General features: G+C 38.9%; 2 long non-coding RNA genes across 2 annotated transcripts; both read right to left on the reverse strand.

The window, feature by feature from the left end:
- Nucleotides 1–4442: 4442 nt before the first annotated feature.
- Nucleotides 4443–7831, reverse strand: LOC116005345. The gene is made up of 2 exons (XR_004094953.1): nt 7163–7831; nt 4443–4728 (listed from the first exon to the last, which is right to left on the reverse strand). It is a non-coding gene; the product is annotated as an uncharacterized LOC116005345 (long non-coding RNA).
- A 7606-nt stretch (nt 7832–15437) lies between these two features.
- Nucleotides 15438–17953, reverse strand: LOC116005353. The gene is made up of 3 exons (XR_004094954.1): nt 17864–17953; nt 17689–17755; nt 15438–15781 (listed from the first exon to the last, which is right to left on the reverse strand). It is a non-coding gene; the product is annotated as an uncharacterized LOC116005353 (long non-coding RNA).
- Between the last annotated feature and the right edge of the window lie 854 nt (nt 17954–18807).

Genomic DNA, 18807 nt, shown 5'->3' on the forward strand with positions numbered 1-18807 from the left:
TAGTCCTTAAAAGAGCAATCTTGACTTGAAATCTTGAAGAAATGAAGGGTAGTATTTGCTTAAGGTTCTTAGAGGTGAAAGAGTAGAAGGAAATGTATTTTGCAGGGAAAGGAAAAGAGCTAGGGATTATTAGTACACGACTTTTCACTAAGAGAAAAATCGCGATTCGCGACGGAAAATCGTGACGGAAATAATTCCGTCGCGATATCGCGATGGAATTAACTTCCGTTGCAAATTAACGACGGAATAGCGACGGAAAATAATTCCGTCGCGAAATTTGGCGCAAAATAGAAAATAAAACTTGGCGGAAAAAAATTTGCAACCGAATTTGCGACGGATTTGAGTTATGTTGCGAAATGACGACGGAAATGGCGACAGATTGAATTTCCATCGCGAAATGGCGACGGAAATAACGACGGAATTTATTCCGTTGCTAAAAGAAACAAATTATTTGAAGATAATGTAAATATTGCGACGGAATAAATTCCGTCGAAAATTTGTTGTTATTTTGTTTTTAAATCAAAGCATGTTAATAAAGCATGTTAAATAAAAATTAAAAATTAAAAATTAAAATGTAAAGCCCCTTAGGCCCGTAGCCCTAATTTAAGTTTCAGCTTTAGCCTTCGCGTCTCCCACACCATCGCCAAACACATCAGAGACTAGCCGCATGCCACACCATCGCCATCGCCGAATTCGTCCAGCCGCGCCCTCGCTCATTTCGCCCACCGTCGACCCAGCCGCGTCGTCGCCCAGTTTGCCCACCGCCTTCGCCCAGCAGCCATCGTTCACCTCTTGCCTCCATCGTCTTCTCTGCTCGTCCATCGTCTTCTCGCCTCCGCCTCTCGCCGTCGCTCGCTGCTATCGCCGTTCGCTGGTCGTCACCGGTTTCTCCCGTCGCCCGTTGGCGCAAGCTCGCCGGTTGCCGACTCAAGATCTTTGGACCGAGGTAATTTATATAACAATCATATTTTTATATTTATTTACTGGATATATCATATATGTATGTACATATCTATCCGCCACACCGGTGACCGGTCGCCGCCTTACTGGTCAGCAGGAGTCCTCGGTTCCTAATCTCAATCTCAGTGTCACAATCTCAGGTTGGTGGCTAATTATTTTTTGCCCTAATTTCTCTAATTTTATTTTTGCCCTAATTTTATTTATATGAATGTGAGCACTGAGCAGTGAGTATGTCTAATAGAATAATATTGTTTTGAAATTTGTTTTTCCCAAAATATTGTTATTAATCTTGCCTAATAGAATTGGTTAATTGATTAGAGAAAAAAAAGGTGTAAACCTTAATCTGGCAAATGGCAATTATTGATTAAAATTGGTTGTTAGAGTGTAGTGGACAGTGGTGTATGGAAAGAAATGAATTGTTGTGGTTGTTAAAATTAAACGAATTATAAAGAGAAAGAAAAGTATGTACCAGACCAGTCGGTGAGGGTTGTTTAGCAGATTGGCTGCTTGACTTTGATTAGAATGTTCCACCTACTAGTTTTACCAAAATTTCCAGGGAAGTAAGAAATGATTATTTAAAGCTGTAGTTTGGCAATTGGGTAGATAACCTTCTACAAAAACACAGTGGGTGTAGACAGAAGATGGCATGTTAGTGGTTTAGGTTATGAGGAGTCTTGATACTTAAACTGTATATTCTACAAAAACACAGTGGGTGTAGATAGAAAATGGCATGTTTTTGCTCTACATTTTGTTCCTATGTCCATAAACTTGTATTTGTTTTGTGCTTTGAATTTTCAAAATAGTGTAAATCTGACTGTGTTATGTGTCATATGTGCAACTTGAATGTTCCAATGTCTGTATTTCTTTACTGAAACTTATCTTTTTGCTATTGTGCTACAGCTTGAATTCTTATGTGGACACCTTATCTATATGTATATGACATAGGGAGTTCATTGGTGTGACAAAAGAAGAAGCAGCATTAATGAGTACAAACCTGTATTTCCAGCTATAGACTTTTCATTGGTAAGTAGTTTTCTACTGTTCTGAATTTCTTATTGAAACTATTTATTGTTGATTTTTATTACCCAAAAAATGAGGAAAGGTTCTCATTGCTCATTGCTGATTTTCATTCTTAATGTTGCCAAGCTATCTGAAAATAACTTCATTGTCAAGCTACAATTGTATTTACAGTTTTTATTGCTTGGCCTCTAGATTGAAAATGATGAGGACACTCTATAGAAGGAGGATGTTAGGGAGCCAAATGAAGATGTTGCTTCCAAAGGAATGCAGTTCATTAAGTGGTAATTTCTCTATCTACCAACACTTTCAATAAAATGTCTTTTGGGATTTTATGTAAAAAATAGGACTGTATGAAGGATCCTATTTATTTATTTATTTATATATTTGTCTAGATTGTTGCAAAGAATATTATTTCATTACCAAGTGCAGTAAGCAGTTTCTGTTTGAGATTTTCAGTTTGGTGGCTTTTCTATATATTTATTTATTATTTCGTCGCGAATCGCGATTTTTCTTGTACTGTGGTGGTATTTCTAAATTATTGCGATTGCTAAATTATGCAGGCCACCAAATTGAATGATGTGAAGTCCTACAAGGGCACTGCCTTCTAGATTGCTCCTGAGGTTAGCTGTGATTTTTTACAGTAACCACCACATGTACTGATGAACTTTAATATGTTATATAGCTCAGTAGACATTGATAGTGATATTGCTAATTTCATTCGTTTGTAACTTTCAGTTATTTTTAATTTGAATTGTAAATCTGTAATTTCATTCTTCTCTTTTGTAGCTTTCAATTATTTTTATTTTTAATTTGGAATTCTAAATTTGTAATTTCATTGATTATTTTTTAGTTTTAGAGTGAATACTGTAATTTTTTGGAATTGTAATTTCAGTGTTGGTATTAAGAGTTATAGTGTGCAAAAAGGATCATTATTGGTTTTTTTTTAATAATTTTTAAAGGGTATCTGCGTCTGTTGTACAAAGAACAGTTGCGGATACCCTAATTTTTTAAAAATATTTTGTTGCCAAATTGCGACGGAATTATTCCGTTGCGAAATTTTGCAACGGAATAATTCCGTCGCGATTCCATTGCAAAATTTCGCGACGGAATTTTTCCGTCGTAAATGAAGATACGACAAGCCGATACGCGACGGAACGAATTCCGTCGCGATTCCGTCGCAAAACCCGTTTCGCGACGGAATTTAGTTGTTTTGCGACGAAATTTTTACGTTGCGAATCACAAATTTTTCTTGTAGTGTTTTATATGAGTTGGGAAAATCATTACATACACCATATATGTGTCATATTAGGGTATTAAAATAAGACATGGGCTTGTTTATAAGAATTGGGTCATCCACATTCAATATTAATTTAATGAGTATAAACATGGTCCTTCCAAGTTTGGGCCATTAAATAATTATTATACTTGTAAGGAATAAAATGTTTAAATGAAGAACATCCCTTATAAAATTAAATCAAGGAAATTGGGCCTTTGATTAAATAAATAATTCCGGATAAGAAATATATCTCTATTAAAAGAACGAAGCCCAATTAAATTAAATTAATTACACGGCAGAAATAATTATCGGGCTTCAAGCCTTGAATTAAGTCTGGGGTATCACATTTGGTCAATTTTAGCTCTAACTTAACACCGTTTTGGCCACCAAACCCTGCGACAAAAACCACAAGAAAAAAAACACAAAACTATACACAATAACACCTTGGGTTGCCTCCCAAGAAGCGCCAAATTTAACGTCCTTGGCTATACATAATGTTCCTCCTCCTTCTCAACAATATTCTTTGACTTTTGGTTGGAAGCACTTGGACACCCAAGTGTTCTTCCACACCAACTTCTCATATTCCCACCTTGGTTTGGTCTTGGTTTTCACCTTGACCATTCCTTTTAACTCTTCCTTTCATTCTTTCTCAACATTCACCTTCTCCGTCTTGGCTTTCTCCCCATCAAATCTCAATGTAATCTTGCCCGTGCCCACATCAATCCGGGCACGGCACGTTGCCAAGAACGGTCTCCCTATAACCAAATAGCCAAAGGGCTCCTCTCTCCCCATCTCACAAACCATGAAGTCAACCGGCACAAGAAAGTCACCAACCTTAATAAGCACATCCTCCACCAAGCATACTGAGTGGTACCATCGGCTAGATGGAGTGAAAGCCTAGTCGGCTTCAAGCATGGTAAGCTCAACTTCTCATAAACGCTTAAGGGCATCAAGTTTATTGAGTTTCCGAGAACGGCAAGAGCCAAGGTAAATTCCATGTCCTTAACGAAACATGAAACAACGAAAGCTCCCGGGTCACCCTTCTTTATGAGGTAACCCATAGTAACCAATGCCGATGTGTCTTTGCCTAGACAAGCAAAATCCTCAAAGGTATCATTCTCAAACAATTCACGCCATTGAGCATCATAAAAGAATTTTTGCATAAAAACATTAAATGTACCTTTCCTTGCCCTATCTTTCTTCTTCAGGGTGATTGATTCGTGCTTGGGAAGCACATTCTCTTTTCCTTTGCTCCCGAGATCACAAGAGGTGATCTCTTCATGGTTCTCCTTCACATCTCCTTCTCAGCTACAAGAGGTAAGGTTTTGACTACAAGAGGTAGTCTCTTCTACTTCCTTTTCCTTCCTTCTCTTCTCACAAGCACACAACCCGCAAATGATTTCCATTGGATCACAATCGAGATGTCTCTCTTCCTCCATCGCGGATACGTGTGACACCCCTAAATTTTCACGCTGAGATAAACAATACTTAACATAAAAGCTAGCAAATCTCAGAACCAAGACAGAATAAACCGGAAGCAATACTAATACTCAGAGGGTGTCATGCCACATCTAGGTAAGTCAGCACCTAGATGCTAAGGCCAAAATCCACAATCTAATCCATCCAAAGTAAACATAACAGTATAAGTCAATACGTAATAAGAGTCTAAGGCACGCAGGCCTGAAATGTCTAAACCAACCAACAGATCACTAGACTAGGCATAGGACGAAGTAGATATATTGCTAGCGCTCTCACGGCTCAATCTACTCCATACTTGGAAAACAGATAGAAATATTAGCAAATATATGCTAAGCAATCCACCACTCACACTCGTGAGAAATACATAGTACAGCATAGGTTGTAAATAGGTTTTACACACGCATATAGAATATATGCACCAACGAAACCGTTCTTTATTTAAAAGCCAGATGACTCAACAACAACAGGCTGAATGAATCACAAACCAAGGACACTTCAAATGAATACATTAACAAAGAATGAATCCACAATACAACCGTTCTACAATCAGATACTCAACCAAAGCCTCAACCGAACAACTCAGGTGAAACCAACCAATCACAATCTCACATCACTCCCTTAGAGTGACCCCAAACCAAGATACAAAGGATAAGATCCAAACCACAACCACCAACCCATAATACCAAACCATCACACCAATGTCCCAACACAGAGGCATAAAGCCCAACCATAGAGGCACGAAGCCCAACCACAAAGGCATAGAAGCCCATTACCACAGAGGCACGAAGCCCAACCACAGAGGCATAAAAGCCCATTACCATAGAGGCACGAAGCCCAACCACAGAGGCATAAAAGCCCATTACCACAAAGGCACGAAGCCCAACCATAGAGGCATAAAAGCCCATTACCACAGAGGCACAATGCCCGACCACAGAGGCACGAAGCCCATTACCACAGAGGCATAGAAGCCCACACAATTGCTCTCATAATAACCAATACAAGTAGAGTCATACCTTGATTAGCCACTTCCAAAAAGAGTACACAAGACTCAAGAAGCCAAAGAATTACTCACAAGGACTCAAGGTTTCAACACATCAAACTCATACTCATTCCAAAAGGAAATACTCATAACAACAGTAGTCAGATTTAGAACATGAACATTGGACATGCTCAGGAAAATAACCAAGAATCAATCAATCAATACTAGCTCAATAATCCAAGATAAATTACCAACGATCATGAATAAATACTCAACAGTCAAGGTAGGATACTCAATAACATACTCAGGACCTATTCCAGAATTAGAGGTGAAACAACAGAGTCAATAAACTACAAAGCAATCACTGGAATAGAACCAGAAAATGAACTGAAGGAACAACCCGGCAGAACACACTGGACCGCCACAACAGACCGTCACAACTGACAGGACACCTCGGCAGAACGCCGTGGTCCGCCGTTCCCTTCCGCAAGAAAGAACGGGGCAACCCAGTGGAGTCCCTCCTTCCGCCAACCTATACCACCAGTACACTTGCGGATCACCCAGGCGGGACACATTATACCGCCCGAACGCACCGCAAGTGCAATCCCAATACACCAACTCCCAGACTAGAACAGAATACACGATATTTCGATCCAGTATACAAAATATGATCAGATTACACAGATTACACATCTCAGAGGCCAAATAATACATGGAATCCATAACAATAAATACTCATATACATCAAGATGAAAAGATAATGAACACAAGTCCATAGATCCACAATATAGGTTCAACAATCCAACAAATCAAAGGCTAAACCCAAAGATATTTCACAGGATTCCACAACACTAAATCATATACATATATTCGAGAGTGAAAGTAAGTTTTAGTGTAACATGGAGGATTAGCTCTTGAAGGTTATTAATCCAAAAGCAAGCACCAATCCTAGGCTCATCTCAAGAGCAAGTCCATAATCATGAACCTGAGAAATAATTGAGTCTAATACCATCATCACTAATGACTACTACTAGTAATAACATTAATAGTCCTAATTAGCCCAAAATAATTATCGCCTATAGTCCATGCCTAAAGGCTAATTGAACAATAATCCTTATTAATGATTAATATGAGTCATTACCTAAACTATAATTGGATACAATAATATGATCATTGCTTAGTAATGACTCAATAATCCAGTCAATAGATAATAACCCTTTATTTAATCATAACCCTCATAATTGATAGGAAATGATCAACTAATCATTTCTTTAATTAATATAGAAATTAACTAACTAGGTTTAGGTACAAAGGCTAATTACAATAATTACCTATTAACTATAATCCATAGCCTAATAAACTAAATGATCTAATTACTATCCTAATCATTGGCTAATTGGCTAATAAATAGTAATTACTATAACCAACATTTAGTTTAGGACTGTTACCTTAATCCTAGACCACGCCTGAGCTGATCTGCCTAACCCATCCTGCCGTCAACCGCCTCATGCTATCCACGCCGAACGGGAGGAGAAAACCACTGCCATATCGCTCGTCGAACGCCGAATCAGGAGATGAAGAGATGAAGAGATGAGATCGCGACTCAGCTTCACGGAACTTCCAGTACCGCCACCAGCTACCGCCAAGTCCACCGCCACTGCCCGGAGATGCTACTACCGTAGGCTTTGCTCACCTCAAACAGGGGATGTCGCCGGAGGTGAACAGGGGAGGGAAAACCATCTCCACCAACGACCACCGTCGCGCCACTCTTGCCGGAAGGGCTTCACGGGGAGGAGACAACCGACGGGTTCTCAATGTCGTTGCTCGTCGCCGGATTACCTACTTCCTCCGTTGCTACTGCTCGCCGGAGGGACGAACCGGAGCTTGCTGAGTCTTCGCGTGATCCCCACTGTTCAAGCTCGTAGCTGCTGCCGCCGGTGACCGTCACCCGACTGCTGCGCTGGAGGAATGCCGTCGACTTTAGAGGATGAGAACCGGCGCCATTGCTGAACTTCACCAATCGACACTGTGACCCAAGGAAGCAAGAGGAAGGGAAAGGTGGAGATAGGAGGTTGCTTTGGTCGAAGAAGAAGACGGAGATCCTGACATGGCTATGCCGGAAGGAAGAAGACGCAACTTTGGATGAAAGGAAATGGGTGAGGTGCTTTAACCTGGTTTTAGGTCCCTATATCTATTTATAGTATACATAGCAATGTTTCTATTTATGGGCTAGGTCAATTATGGAAGTTGGGTCAAAGCTACTTGTAACCCTTCACTCATTCCAATAAGTCTAGTGTTCGAAAAAAAAAATTTTTTTTTTTAGGCATTGACATACATGAGTTATGTTCAATAGATATTTTAAGACGATTTTCTGAGTTAGAATTGTTGATAATAAGCTGTGATCATGCGTGCCGGTCACGAACCGTAAAAATTTTAGGAACATGTGTTCAGTTCAGATTGCCCTAGGAAGTGGACTGTATGCACTATACCATTAACCATGAACTTCTTACTTAGTTAAGTTTAAATTAGACTAACCTATGAGAGTGAAAATTTATTACAACCTGGGCATCGCTATATTTCGCAATGTACCGAAAATTGTCCGATTTTAGGATTTAATGATAGGATCAAGTTCGGAATAATTTTGGTTTCGAAATCATTCTTAACTAAATTATTTTCTACCGTAACTATATCTGTTTAACCCATAACTGGTAAGCCAAAGATATTTTTCCATGATCTACCACAAGAAATTGACAAGTGTCACTTTAATTAGCCACATACCCTTATTAAAATATTAAAAGAGTAGATTTTATTGGGTTTGTCTTCCATTTCCACCCCTTGGCCGAAATTTTAAGAGAGAAAAGAGGGAGAGGAGAACTTCATCTTCAACCTTGAGCAACGAATTCCATAGCCGCTCTTCACAAAGTTGATCATCCTTCGGTAAATTCTAATTTTATTCGGTTAAAAAGTCTTGATTTCTTCCCTAGAACTTGATTGTAGGTAAATATTTCTTAAATATGTTGTTATGGTGGTGTATTCTACCTAGGGTTTTTCGGTGAAAATTGGGGATAAAGGTTCAAGACTACTTTTACGGTGATATTATACACTTGTGAGGTAAGGAATCCCTTAAGTCGTTCATTGTCACTTGAAATTAGACAATTGATTAGTTGAATTATGAAATTAGGAGTTCTATGTTGGAAATTATGTGTCAATCTTGAGGATTTCGTACTAAACCTATGTAACCACTCTATGGACTTCGGAATTTGTTGTATACATGTTCGTAGATAATGCATGCATACATATGTTATATGAATGATATATTTTGTAAGTATGTACATATATTCACGGTATGAGTGTTTTGTACGTATACATAAATATATATATTATATATGGTATATGTGCCGTAGAGATTATATTATATATATATATGGTATATGTGCCGTACGTATATATATAAATGTTGTGAGGTGTTATGTTATATATATATATATATATATATATATATATATATATATATATATATATATGTTGTATGTTACGTACGTATGAAATGTGATACTGGAAAATTCATGATTGTTACGCTTAATTACCATGTTGGATGGTAATTAATGTACTATCAAAGTGTCTTAAGAAAGGAAACACTTTACATTAGTTAAAGTGTTAACCGGTTTCAAGTATTGGACTTGAGCATAATGTATATCTAAAAATGCTAATTGATTCAAGGAAAGAAAGAAAGAATAAATGTCTTTAAAAACCTTAGTTTCTAGTAAGTTGAGGAGGACCTTAATTAGCCTACGGGATAAAGTGTGGCTGAAAGTGCCATTTCCCAGTGGTTGTTATGTTGTATGATCCATTCATACTTATGGGCGAAGTCTATTCGCCGAGTACTGTATAACTCATAGGACGAGGTAATCCTATGGGGGTGTGCACACTTAAAGTATAGTTACTCCAATAAAGTTCGGGTAGGTGTCGTTTTAATGAACCTAGTTAGGCCAACCAGGAATCATTCTAACGATCCTATAAGTACAGGGGATCCGTGTTAGATTGGGGAATGACCACTGAACCCGAGTCAAGATCCAAGTGGTCAAAACAAAAGAAAGAAGGAGGAAACTCCAAAGGCCTCACGCTTTCTAAGAAGAAACTAAGTGAAATTTGAATATGAGAATATAGTTACTCTACAACTAAGCTAAAGAAAGATGTAATGAATATTTGAGCACCAAAGCATGCTGATGAACACTCTCTCCTTGAGATGAAATCTGGTGGAAATTCCTTGTGATGAAAGGTTGAATAAACTAGTCTGGAAAGACTAAAATTCTAATCTTACACGATTAATGACGTGTCAAGTAATGAATTCCTTAGTGAGTAAAGGATTATTACGAGACCTCGTCGAAGAGGGATGAGATTTCATAATGTTGTTTCAATTCATATTCACTACTTGTACAAGCCACAGTTGATAACTTGGTTGCAGGTAGGGTCTCAACCAATGGGTAAAGTTATAAAGCTTTCCAATGTCTATATTGCAAAACCTTTGTTTAGTTTTGAGTGACCCATGAATTTCCTTACTTAGCCGTCGTGCTAACTACACTTCGTTGTGTAAAATAACAGACGTCATCTAGTGTGGGTTCATGTAGCCCGGTGAACTCCAAGGGTTCGCCAGAGTATGTGTGTCGAGGGATGGATTATGACATTTATGTACAGTTCATGGAGGGTGCCGACCCTTATGAACCTGGTTACGCTGCTCCTGTTCCAGTTAACTCTCTTGGTTCAGATATTTCTCTCGTCCCTGATGGTCTAGCTAATTACTCCGACGAAGTCCAAGCTCGTTTCGGTTTTTATCCTATTGAAGTGTTAAAGGGAAGTAATCCCCTAGAGTTCATCATTCACTACCCCTACCTTTGGGACCCAAGTCCTCCGGAGACATGGGCCGAGTGGTCCATGGAGAATGTCACGTGTCGCTTTTTGGACCACCTTACCTGGTTCGAGGGTGAATGGCATGTGGTGTGGGGCACGTAAACCGGTCCAGTGTACCGTTAGATAGAATAGGTTATGTACCTTTAAGAAACGCCATAGGTAGCTCTTTTGTGTAAATGTTCCTTTTTGTAACCATAGTGGTTTCTAAACCTGATCAGTAGGGTCGTGAACAACCCAAAACTTGTATTTTTGGCCCAATGGGCAGATCTATGTATATATATGTAGCTATGTATGTGCAGCTTAGCTAACCATAGTCAGCTGAGATATATATATATATATATATATGAATATGTTGGGTGGTAGTTGTTGTAAAGCAGAGTTCCCTTTTAGCCTGTGCACCTAGAGTGGAGTTTGTCAAGGGATGATAGAATTCACTCTAGGTGTGGCGGTAACTACTTCGGATGTACGATAAGCCGAGTTGGGGTGTTACAAGTTGGTATCAGAGCCCTAGGTTAAAGTCCTAGGATGTTAAGAAGTTGACTTTAAGAACCCTAGTTTCGAGTCAGCCTAGTTTCGAGTGAACCAAGTTTCGAGTCAGCCTAAGTGTCTTAAGACTGACCTAAGTCGCTAATTTAGCCTAGTTTAAGTACAAGCTTTTGGAACAAAGCTGGAACTAAGACCAGGCAACATAAAAAAGGGGTACCTCATTTTTACCTTACAGAATTTCTTGATTCTGGTTGTTGAATGATTTGGTCAGTACTTGTGATTTCTTACATGTGTTAATCATTGCTTATGATTATTGTGAGTAAGTTTGATAGTATAATGCATTACTAATTGTTATGCTATAATTGAGACACCTGCTTGGTGGGTATAACGAAGTGAATATTGGAAATTGCTGAATAGAACTTGAGTAGCTGCTATACTAACTGTTTAGTTAGTTAATTTCTTAAGAACTTTTATACTTCGGGTGCTAATTCGAAACTATCGTCTAGTGAACATGCCACCTAGACGAGGTGTACCTGTTGGTAATAACAACGACATCTCAGCGATGGATCGCATAGCCCTGGCAATGGAGCAAATGGTTGAGTTCATGATGGCTCAGCAAGCCCAGAACCAAAATCAAGGACAACCCCGGGTTGATTTTGCTAAAGCCGTAGCAAGTAGACAACCGCCGTATTATGCGGGAGAAAAAGATCCAGTAATTTTGGAAGAGTGGATCCGAACGTTTGATAAGTTGCTTAACGTAGTAAATTGTCCTGCGGATCAGCGAGTACCCTCCGCAGTTTATTACCTGACGAAAGTCGCAGACAACTGGTGGGCAACAGTTGGACCCGACCTCCTGCAAGACCCAGGCTTTGGCTGGGAGGAATTCAAAATGGAACTAAGAAGACAATTCTACACTGAGCGAATCAAAGGAATCAAGTGCAAGGAATTCCTACGACTGAAGCAAAAAGGAGCAACCGTCCAAGACTACCATGACAAGTACATGGAACTGATGAGGTTTGCTCAAAAGATCGTGCCCAACGAGGCGAGTAAGGCAAGGAGGTTTGTTCGTGGATTGGACTGGGAGGTGAGAGGGGCGATTGCACCATTCCTGTGCTCTACTCTTAAGGAGGCGTACGATAGGGCATCAGATCATTATCAGGTATACTTAGACCAACAAGAAGTCTACGGCAGAAACAAAAGGAAAGTTGATGATAACCAAAGAAAATTCAGGTTGGAAAATAAGAAATCTAACCAGGGTGAATCTAACCCAAAGCAAGGAGAAAAGAGGGGAGGAACAAATCAGGGGAAACATTCTGTTTGCTGGAAATGTGGAAAGTATCATCCCGGAGTAAATTGTCAAGGAATGAAGATTAAGTGCTACAAGTGCGGTCTCACAAGACACAAGTACTATGAGTGTCGAACCAAGGTAGAAAATTTCCGAAACCACTCACAAAATACAGGTGGTAACTGAATGGGGAGCACCCAAATCGGTCATCGAAATCCGAAGTTTCTTAGGTTTGGCGGGTTATTACGGAAGATTTGTCCAGGACTTCTCGAAGATAGCAAAGCCGTTGACAAATCTGCTCAAAAAGACTACCAAGTATAGTTGGAATAAAGAATACGCGCATGCATTCCAAGAACTTAAGAAGAGGTTAACAACTGCCCCAGTGTTAACCTTACCTGTCGGAACAGATGGTTATGAGTTGTACACAAATGCGTCTTACAAAGGGCTTGGATGTGTCTTGATGCAAGATGGAAGGGTAATAGCCTATGCATCTCGGCAATTAAAACCACATGAAGCTAACTACCCAACGCACGATCTAGAGCTGGCAGCCGTGGTGTTTGCTCTCAAAATCTGGCGACACTACCTCTATGGAGTCACTTGCAAGATTTTTACGGATCACAAGAGTTTAAAGTATATCTTTACTCAGAGGGACCTTAATTTGAGGAAAAGAAGATGGCTGGAATTGATTAAGGATTATGATTTGGAAATTCAATACCAAGAGGGCAAAGCGAACAAGGTTGCAGATGCATTGAGCTGGAAATCAAATCACGCTCTTCGGATATTGCCCGAGCAATTATGCAAGGACTTTCAGAGACTCAATCTGGAGATAAAAAGGTGTGGTCAGGTGGAACAAGAGGTGAAATTATATTACTTGTCGGTCACTCCAATTCTATTTGAAGAGATCAGACAAGCACAAGGGGAGAACGATTGGTTAAATAATATCAAGGAGAAAATGGTTGATGGAAAACATGGTCCGTTTGAGTTACACCCCGATGGGAGTGTAAGATTCCAAGGTAGATGGGTGATACCTGCAAGTTATAAGAAGATAACGGACCAATTAATGAAAGAAGGTCACTATACACCCTATTCAGTCCATCCGGGTGGGGACAAACTTTACAAGAACCTGAAACAAAACTTCTGGTGGTCAAGCATGAAGAAAGACGTTGCTGAATTTGTTGCCAAGTGTTTAAACTATCAAAAGGTTAAAGCGGAGAGAAGTAAACCAAAAGGCTTACTACAACCATTAGAGATCCCTCAGTGGAAGTGGGACTCAATCTCTATGGATTTTGTGGGAGGATTGCCTAGAACTAAAGCTGGAAACGATCAAGTGTGGGTTATCGTTGATCGACTGACCAAAACAGCAAGGTTCATTCCAATGAACAAAACTTGGTCGATGGAGAAGATGGTGAGAGCCTACATTAAACACGTGGTTAAATATCATGGGGTAGCACATGATATCATTTCAGACAGGGACTCACGATTTCTGTCAAGATTTTTGGGAAACGTTGCAAGTGGCAATAGGCACTCAACTCAAACTAAGCACAGCTTTTCATCCTGTCACTGATGGCCAAATGGAGCGAACGATACAAACATTGGAAGATATGCTCAGAGGCTGTGTACTTGACTTTCAGGGTTCATGGGACGAGCAGTTAGATCTAATAGAATTTTCATATAACAATAGTTATCATACGAGTATAGGAATGGCTCCTTATGAAGCATTGTATGGGCGGAAATGTCGAAGTCCTCTGTGTTGGAGCGACAAAAGTGATGTTGTCATTCTTGGACCTCAGTACTTACAAGAGACTACTGAGGTAATCAAGGTAATTCGAGGGAGGATGAAAGTCGCGTAGGATCGTCAAAAGTCTTATGCCGATTTGAAGCGACGATTCACAGAATATCAAGTTGGAGAGAAGATATTATTGAAAGTCTCACCTACTAAAGGAGTCAAGAGATTTGGGAAGAAGGGAAAGTTGANTTTGGAAAGGGTAGGAAATTTAGCCTATCGATTGGCCCTACCGATTGAGCTCGATAGAGTACATAATGTATTTCACGTCTCTCAACTTAAGCGATATGTACCTAATATATCCCATGTATTGGAACCTGAGGAACTAGAAATGGATGATTCGTTGGCATATGAAGAAAGACCAATTCGAGTCTTGGATTCTAAAACCCGAGACACAAGGAGAAAATCAGTCAGAATGATCAAGGTTCAGTGGTCGAACCACAGCCCAGAGGAAGCTACGTGGGAGTTGGAGGACGTTATGATGGAACGTTATCCTGAACTGTTTAACTCAGGTGCGTAGATTCGATCTACTTGTTATATACCTAAATTAATTTGTGTGCTAGATTAGGCGTACTAAATGCCGTTATGTGTAAAAGGAAGTAAGTAGTGGTCTACCTTGAAACCTTAAGATGCTAAGAAGGAAGTTTTTGGGACGAAACCATTCTTAAGGAGGGTAGACTGTAACCCTCCACTCATTCCAATAAGTCTAGTGTTCGAAAAAAAAAAAAATTAGGCATTGACATACATGGGTTATGTTCAGTAGATACTTTAAGACGATTTTGCGAGTTAGAATTGTTAATAATAAGATCATGCGTGCCGGTCACGAACCGTAAAAATTTTAGGAACATGTGTTCAGTTCAGATTGCTCTAGGAAGTGGACTGTATGCACTATACCATTAACCATGAACTTCCTACTTAGTTAAGTTTAAATTAGATTAACTGTAACACCCCGGTTCTCAAGACTTACACTTATCACGAAATCCGTAATAAACGCTGCGGAAGCTTATACATCATATCAACAGAAAACCGGGTGCGCTGCGGAAGCTTATACATCATATCAACAGAAAACCGGGTGCTCTGCGGAAGCTTATACATCATATCAACAGAAAACCGGGTGCTATGCGGAAGCTTATACATCATATCAACAGAAAACCGGGTGCTATCGCCACACTTAGAGTGAATTCTATCACCTCTTTGATAAAACTTCCACTCTCAGTGCACAGGCTAAAAGAAATTTCACTCAACATCAACACCCCAAACATCAAAATATAATATTTTAGGTATATATATATATATTAATATCAAAAGATATCTACAAGAGTTTGCCCGACGGGCTGTCATTACAAACTCCGGGTCCTCCACAACCTAACAGACTAGAGTCAGCCAAAACTAAGGTTACCAAAAGATATTTACTGGGCTGACTGGGGTTGCTGGAGTATAGTCAGGGGATGCTGGAGTATAGCCTGGAGAGTAGCCTTGAGAATAGGGTGGAGAATACGGGTCTCTGCCCGACGTGTCATGCAGAATCTGACCAACAAAAGTAGGTCCCGGGCAAACATGATCAGGAGTGTTTGCCGGGCTACAGGATCCCTCACTGGATGACATCTGAAATGACGTACACGGTGAAGTGTAGTTAGCACGACGGCTAAGTAAGGTAATCCATTTGTCACTTCCATCAGGTAAAAGTTTTGACAAATATTTCATAAAGGTAAATACACATTACCAAATATGGTGTCCAGGTCTTTCATAACTGAAATCAACAGTTAATGCCATATAATTACAAGAATATAATGAGTATATAAGTCACAACACATTTCCTTACTCAAATTTCCTAGTTCATCAAACTAGGTTGCCTTTGACTTAATTTTCATTCAGGCTAGGTTTTCAGCACTAGCCATGTCTATTACATATGTCATTGCCGCAATTATGACCTCTAGTTGTCTTTAATTACGAAAACGCTACTTAGTTTCTGACTAGAAGCAAGAGACCTTATTGAGGATACAAGTTTCTTTGACTAGACCGAAATCGGATCTGGACATGGGGATTACGGTCCTACCCCAAGTCTCATTCGTGATCCCTTGGACGAAGGTTCATCATTATGGTCCCTAGTTTGGCCCCACCTAGGTCCATAAAGCTGATACCAACCCGAAAATGACATGAGTATCTATACTTAAGTGCGCACACCCCCACGGCCTACGCCTGACTGAGTGATATAGAAAACTCCCCTGCGCCTGACTGAGTGACGCAGAGACTCCCTACGCCTGACGAAGTGACATAGAGACAACTGTACATATATTGAAGAAAACCATCGGTACTATAGCCCGAGGTAATATAAATGACAAGGTCCTCTTTGACTTCCTGAAACTAAGGTTTTGAAAACATTTTCCTTCCTTTCTCATCTTCCTTGAGTCAAAATCATTTTTGGACATTTTCCACAAAATCAAGTCCCCATTTTGAAAACAATTACCATTCTCAACTTGGTTCACAAGTCTCGTCTCTCAAAACATCTTTCTCAAAACATTTTCCATCATCACACTACACATTTGTATATATGCATACCACATAAGCCTAACACTTTCCACATATTTATGCATATTCACTTAAGGTACACATACCAAATATATACATATTACAACACTCCATTTAAATATACATACATACTCATATATGTACATATATTATAATACACACATTACACGTATATATATATACATACCACATATATATATACTTAATACTCATACCATATATAATATGTATATATTACTTATATACACATACGTAGGTTATGCTACACATCCAATATATATAAATATGTAATACTATTTTCATATATATAAATATATCACACACATACATATACAGTATATATATACCACACGCACACATCATATATATATTACACACACTCACAATTATCATTAACACATCAATAATCATACTAAGCATAATTCAGAAAATTCAGCTTGGCGCAGTCCGAAAGATTGAGCCGGTAAAAATAGTTCCCGAACTCTTTTTCACTTGAAATTTTTATGGTAGAATCCCAACTTACAGTACTTGATGTCCGTAAAAATTTTTGGTCATTTTGCTCCGTGAATAAACACAGAAAATTCCATCTTTGCCCTTGGCAGTGTGCTGTCCGGAATTTTTCTCTCTCTGGACCAGTTTTGGAGAAAAATTCGAAAACCATACTTCCACTACTCCGATCATTATGAAATTTTATATGCGGGTTCTACACTTATAGAACTACATGTCTAAAAAAAATAGGATCAAAATACCATACCAATTTTTCCCAATAAATCTCGGAAGTTACTGCCAGAATCTACCCTGATTTCCTTTCACTATTCTCACAAGTATAAGCTCATATGAACATAAATATAACATATACATGCATATCCAAGCTATGAACATGTATAAAAAAAATATTTCCAAAGCTCAAAAACACCATATTTCAACCAAATAATCAATTATCTAATTTCAAGTGACTAAACCAACTTAAGGGAATTCCTTACCTCAATTAGCTACTAAAATCCTTAGAAAGAGTCTTTGAGTGATTTCCCCCAAATTCTTCTTGAAACCCTAGACCAGAATCCAACATCATAACAACACAATTTAGGAAATCTAAACTTAGATTATGAATCTAGAGAGGAATATAAGACTATCTACCGAATAAAATTAACGATTTACCGAATAAATTGAAGAGGTGTGAAGGAATTAGCTATGGTGGTTGAAGCTTGGATGAAGAAGATGATGGAAATTTCTCTTCCCTTTTCCCTTGTGATTATTTCGGCCAAATGGCCAAAATGGGAGGAGAAAAGTCTTTATAAATCAAGATAAAATTTTTGGGATCACAATTGGGTGACACATGTCAAATTCCTATTGGTAACTTTAAGAAAATATCTCAATTTAGACAGTTCGGGGTCAAAACAGATGAATTTTTGGTAGAAAATAATTTAAATAGAATATTTCTTGAAACCACAAATTTATTCCAGTCAAAAGCTCCAAATTGGGCTAGGTTCAGTTCACTGCGGGAATTTAAAGCTCCAAATTGGGCTAGGTTCAGTTCACTGCGGGAATTTCGCGGTGTACGATCAGAAATAAATTTTGACCCTTATACTCCGTCCAAATTACGATCAGAAATAAATTTTGACCCTTATACTCCGTCCAAATTCAACTTAACTAAGCAGGAAGTTCATACTTAGTCATAATATGCTTAATAGTCCATTTCCTAGGAAATCCGAGCTGAAAATTCGTCCTCGAAAATTTTTTCCTAGGAAATCCGAGCTGAAAATTCGTCCTCGAAAATTTACGGTTCGTGACCGGCACGAACGATCGCAGCTTAATAATAACTATATTTCATTATAAAAATCCTTTTGACGCATCGGTCACTCATCTCAGGAATGTCATAGCTTAAAGACATATTTCTCGAACCTTAATCTTATTCGAAAAGACGAGGGGTTACATTAACCGATGAGAGTGAAAATTTATTACAACCTTGGTATCGCTGTATTTCGCAATGTACCGAAAATTGTCCGATTTTAGGATTTAATGATAGGATCAAGTTCGGATAAGCCAAAGATATTTTTCCATGATCTACCACAAGAAATTGACAAGTGTCACTTTAATTAGCC

Source organism: Ipomoea triloba, chromosome 14 (assembly GCF_003576645.1).
Source record: "Ipomoea triloba cultivar NCNSP0323 chromosome 14, ASM357664v1".
Taxonomy (NCBI): Eukaryota; Viridiplantae; Streptophyta; class Magnoliopsida; order Solanales; family Convolvulaceae; genus Ipomoea; species Ipomoea triloba.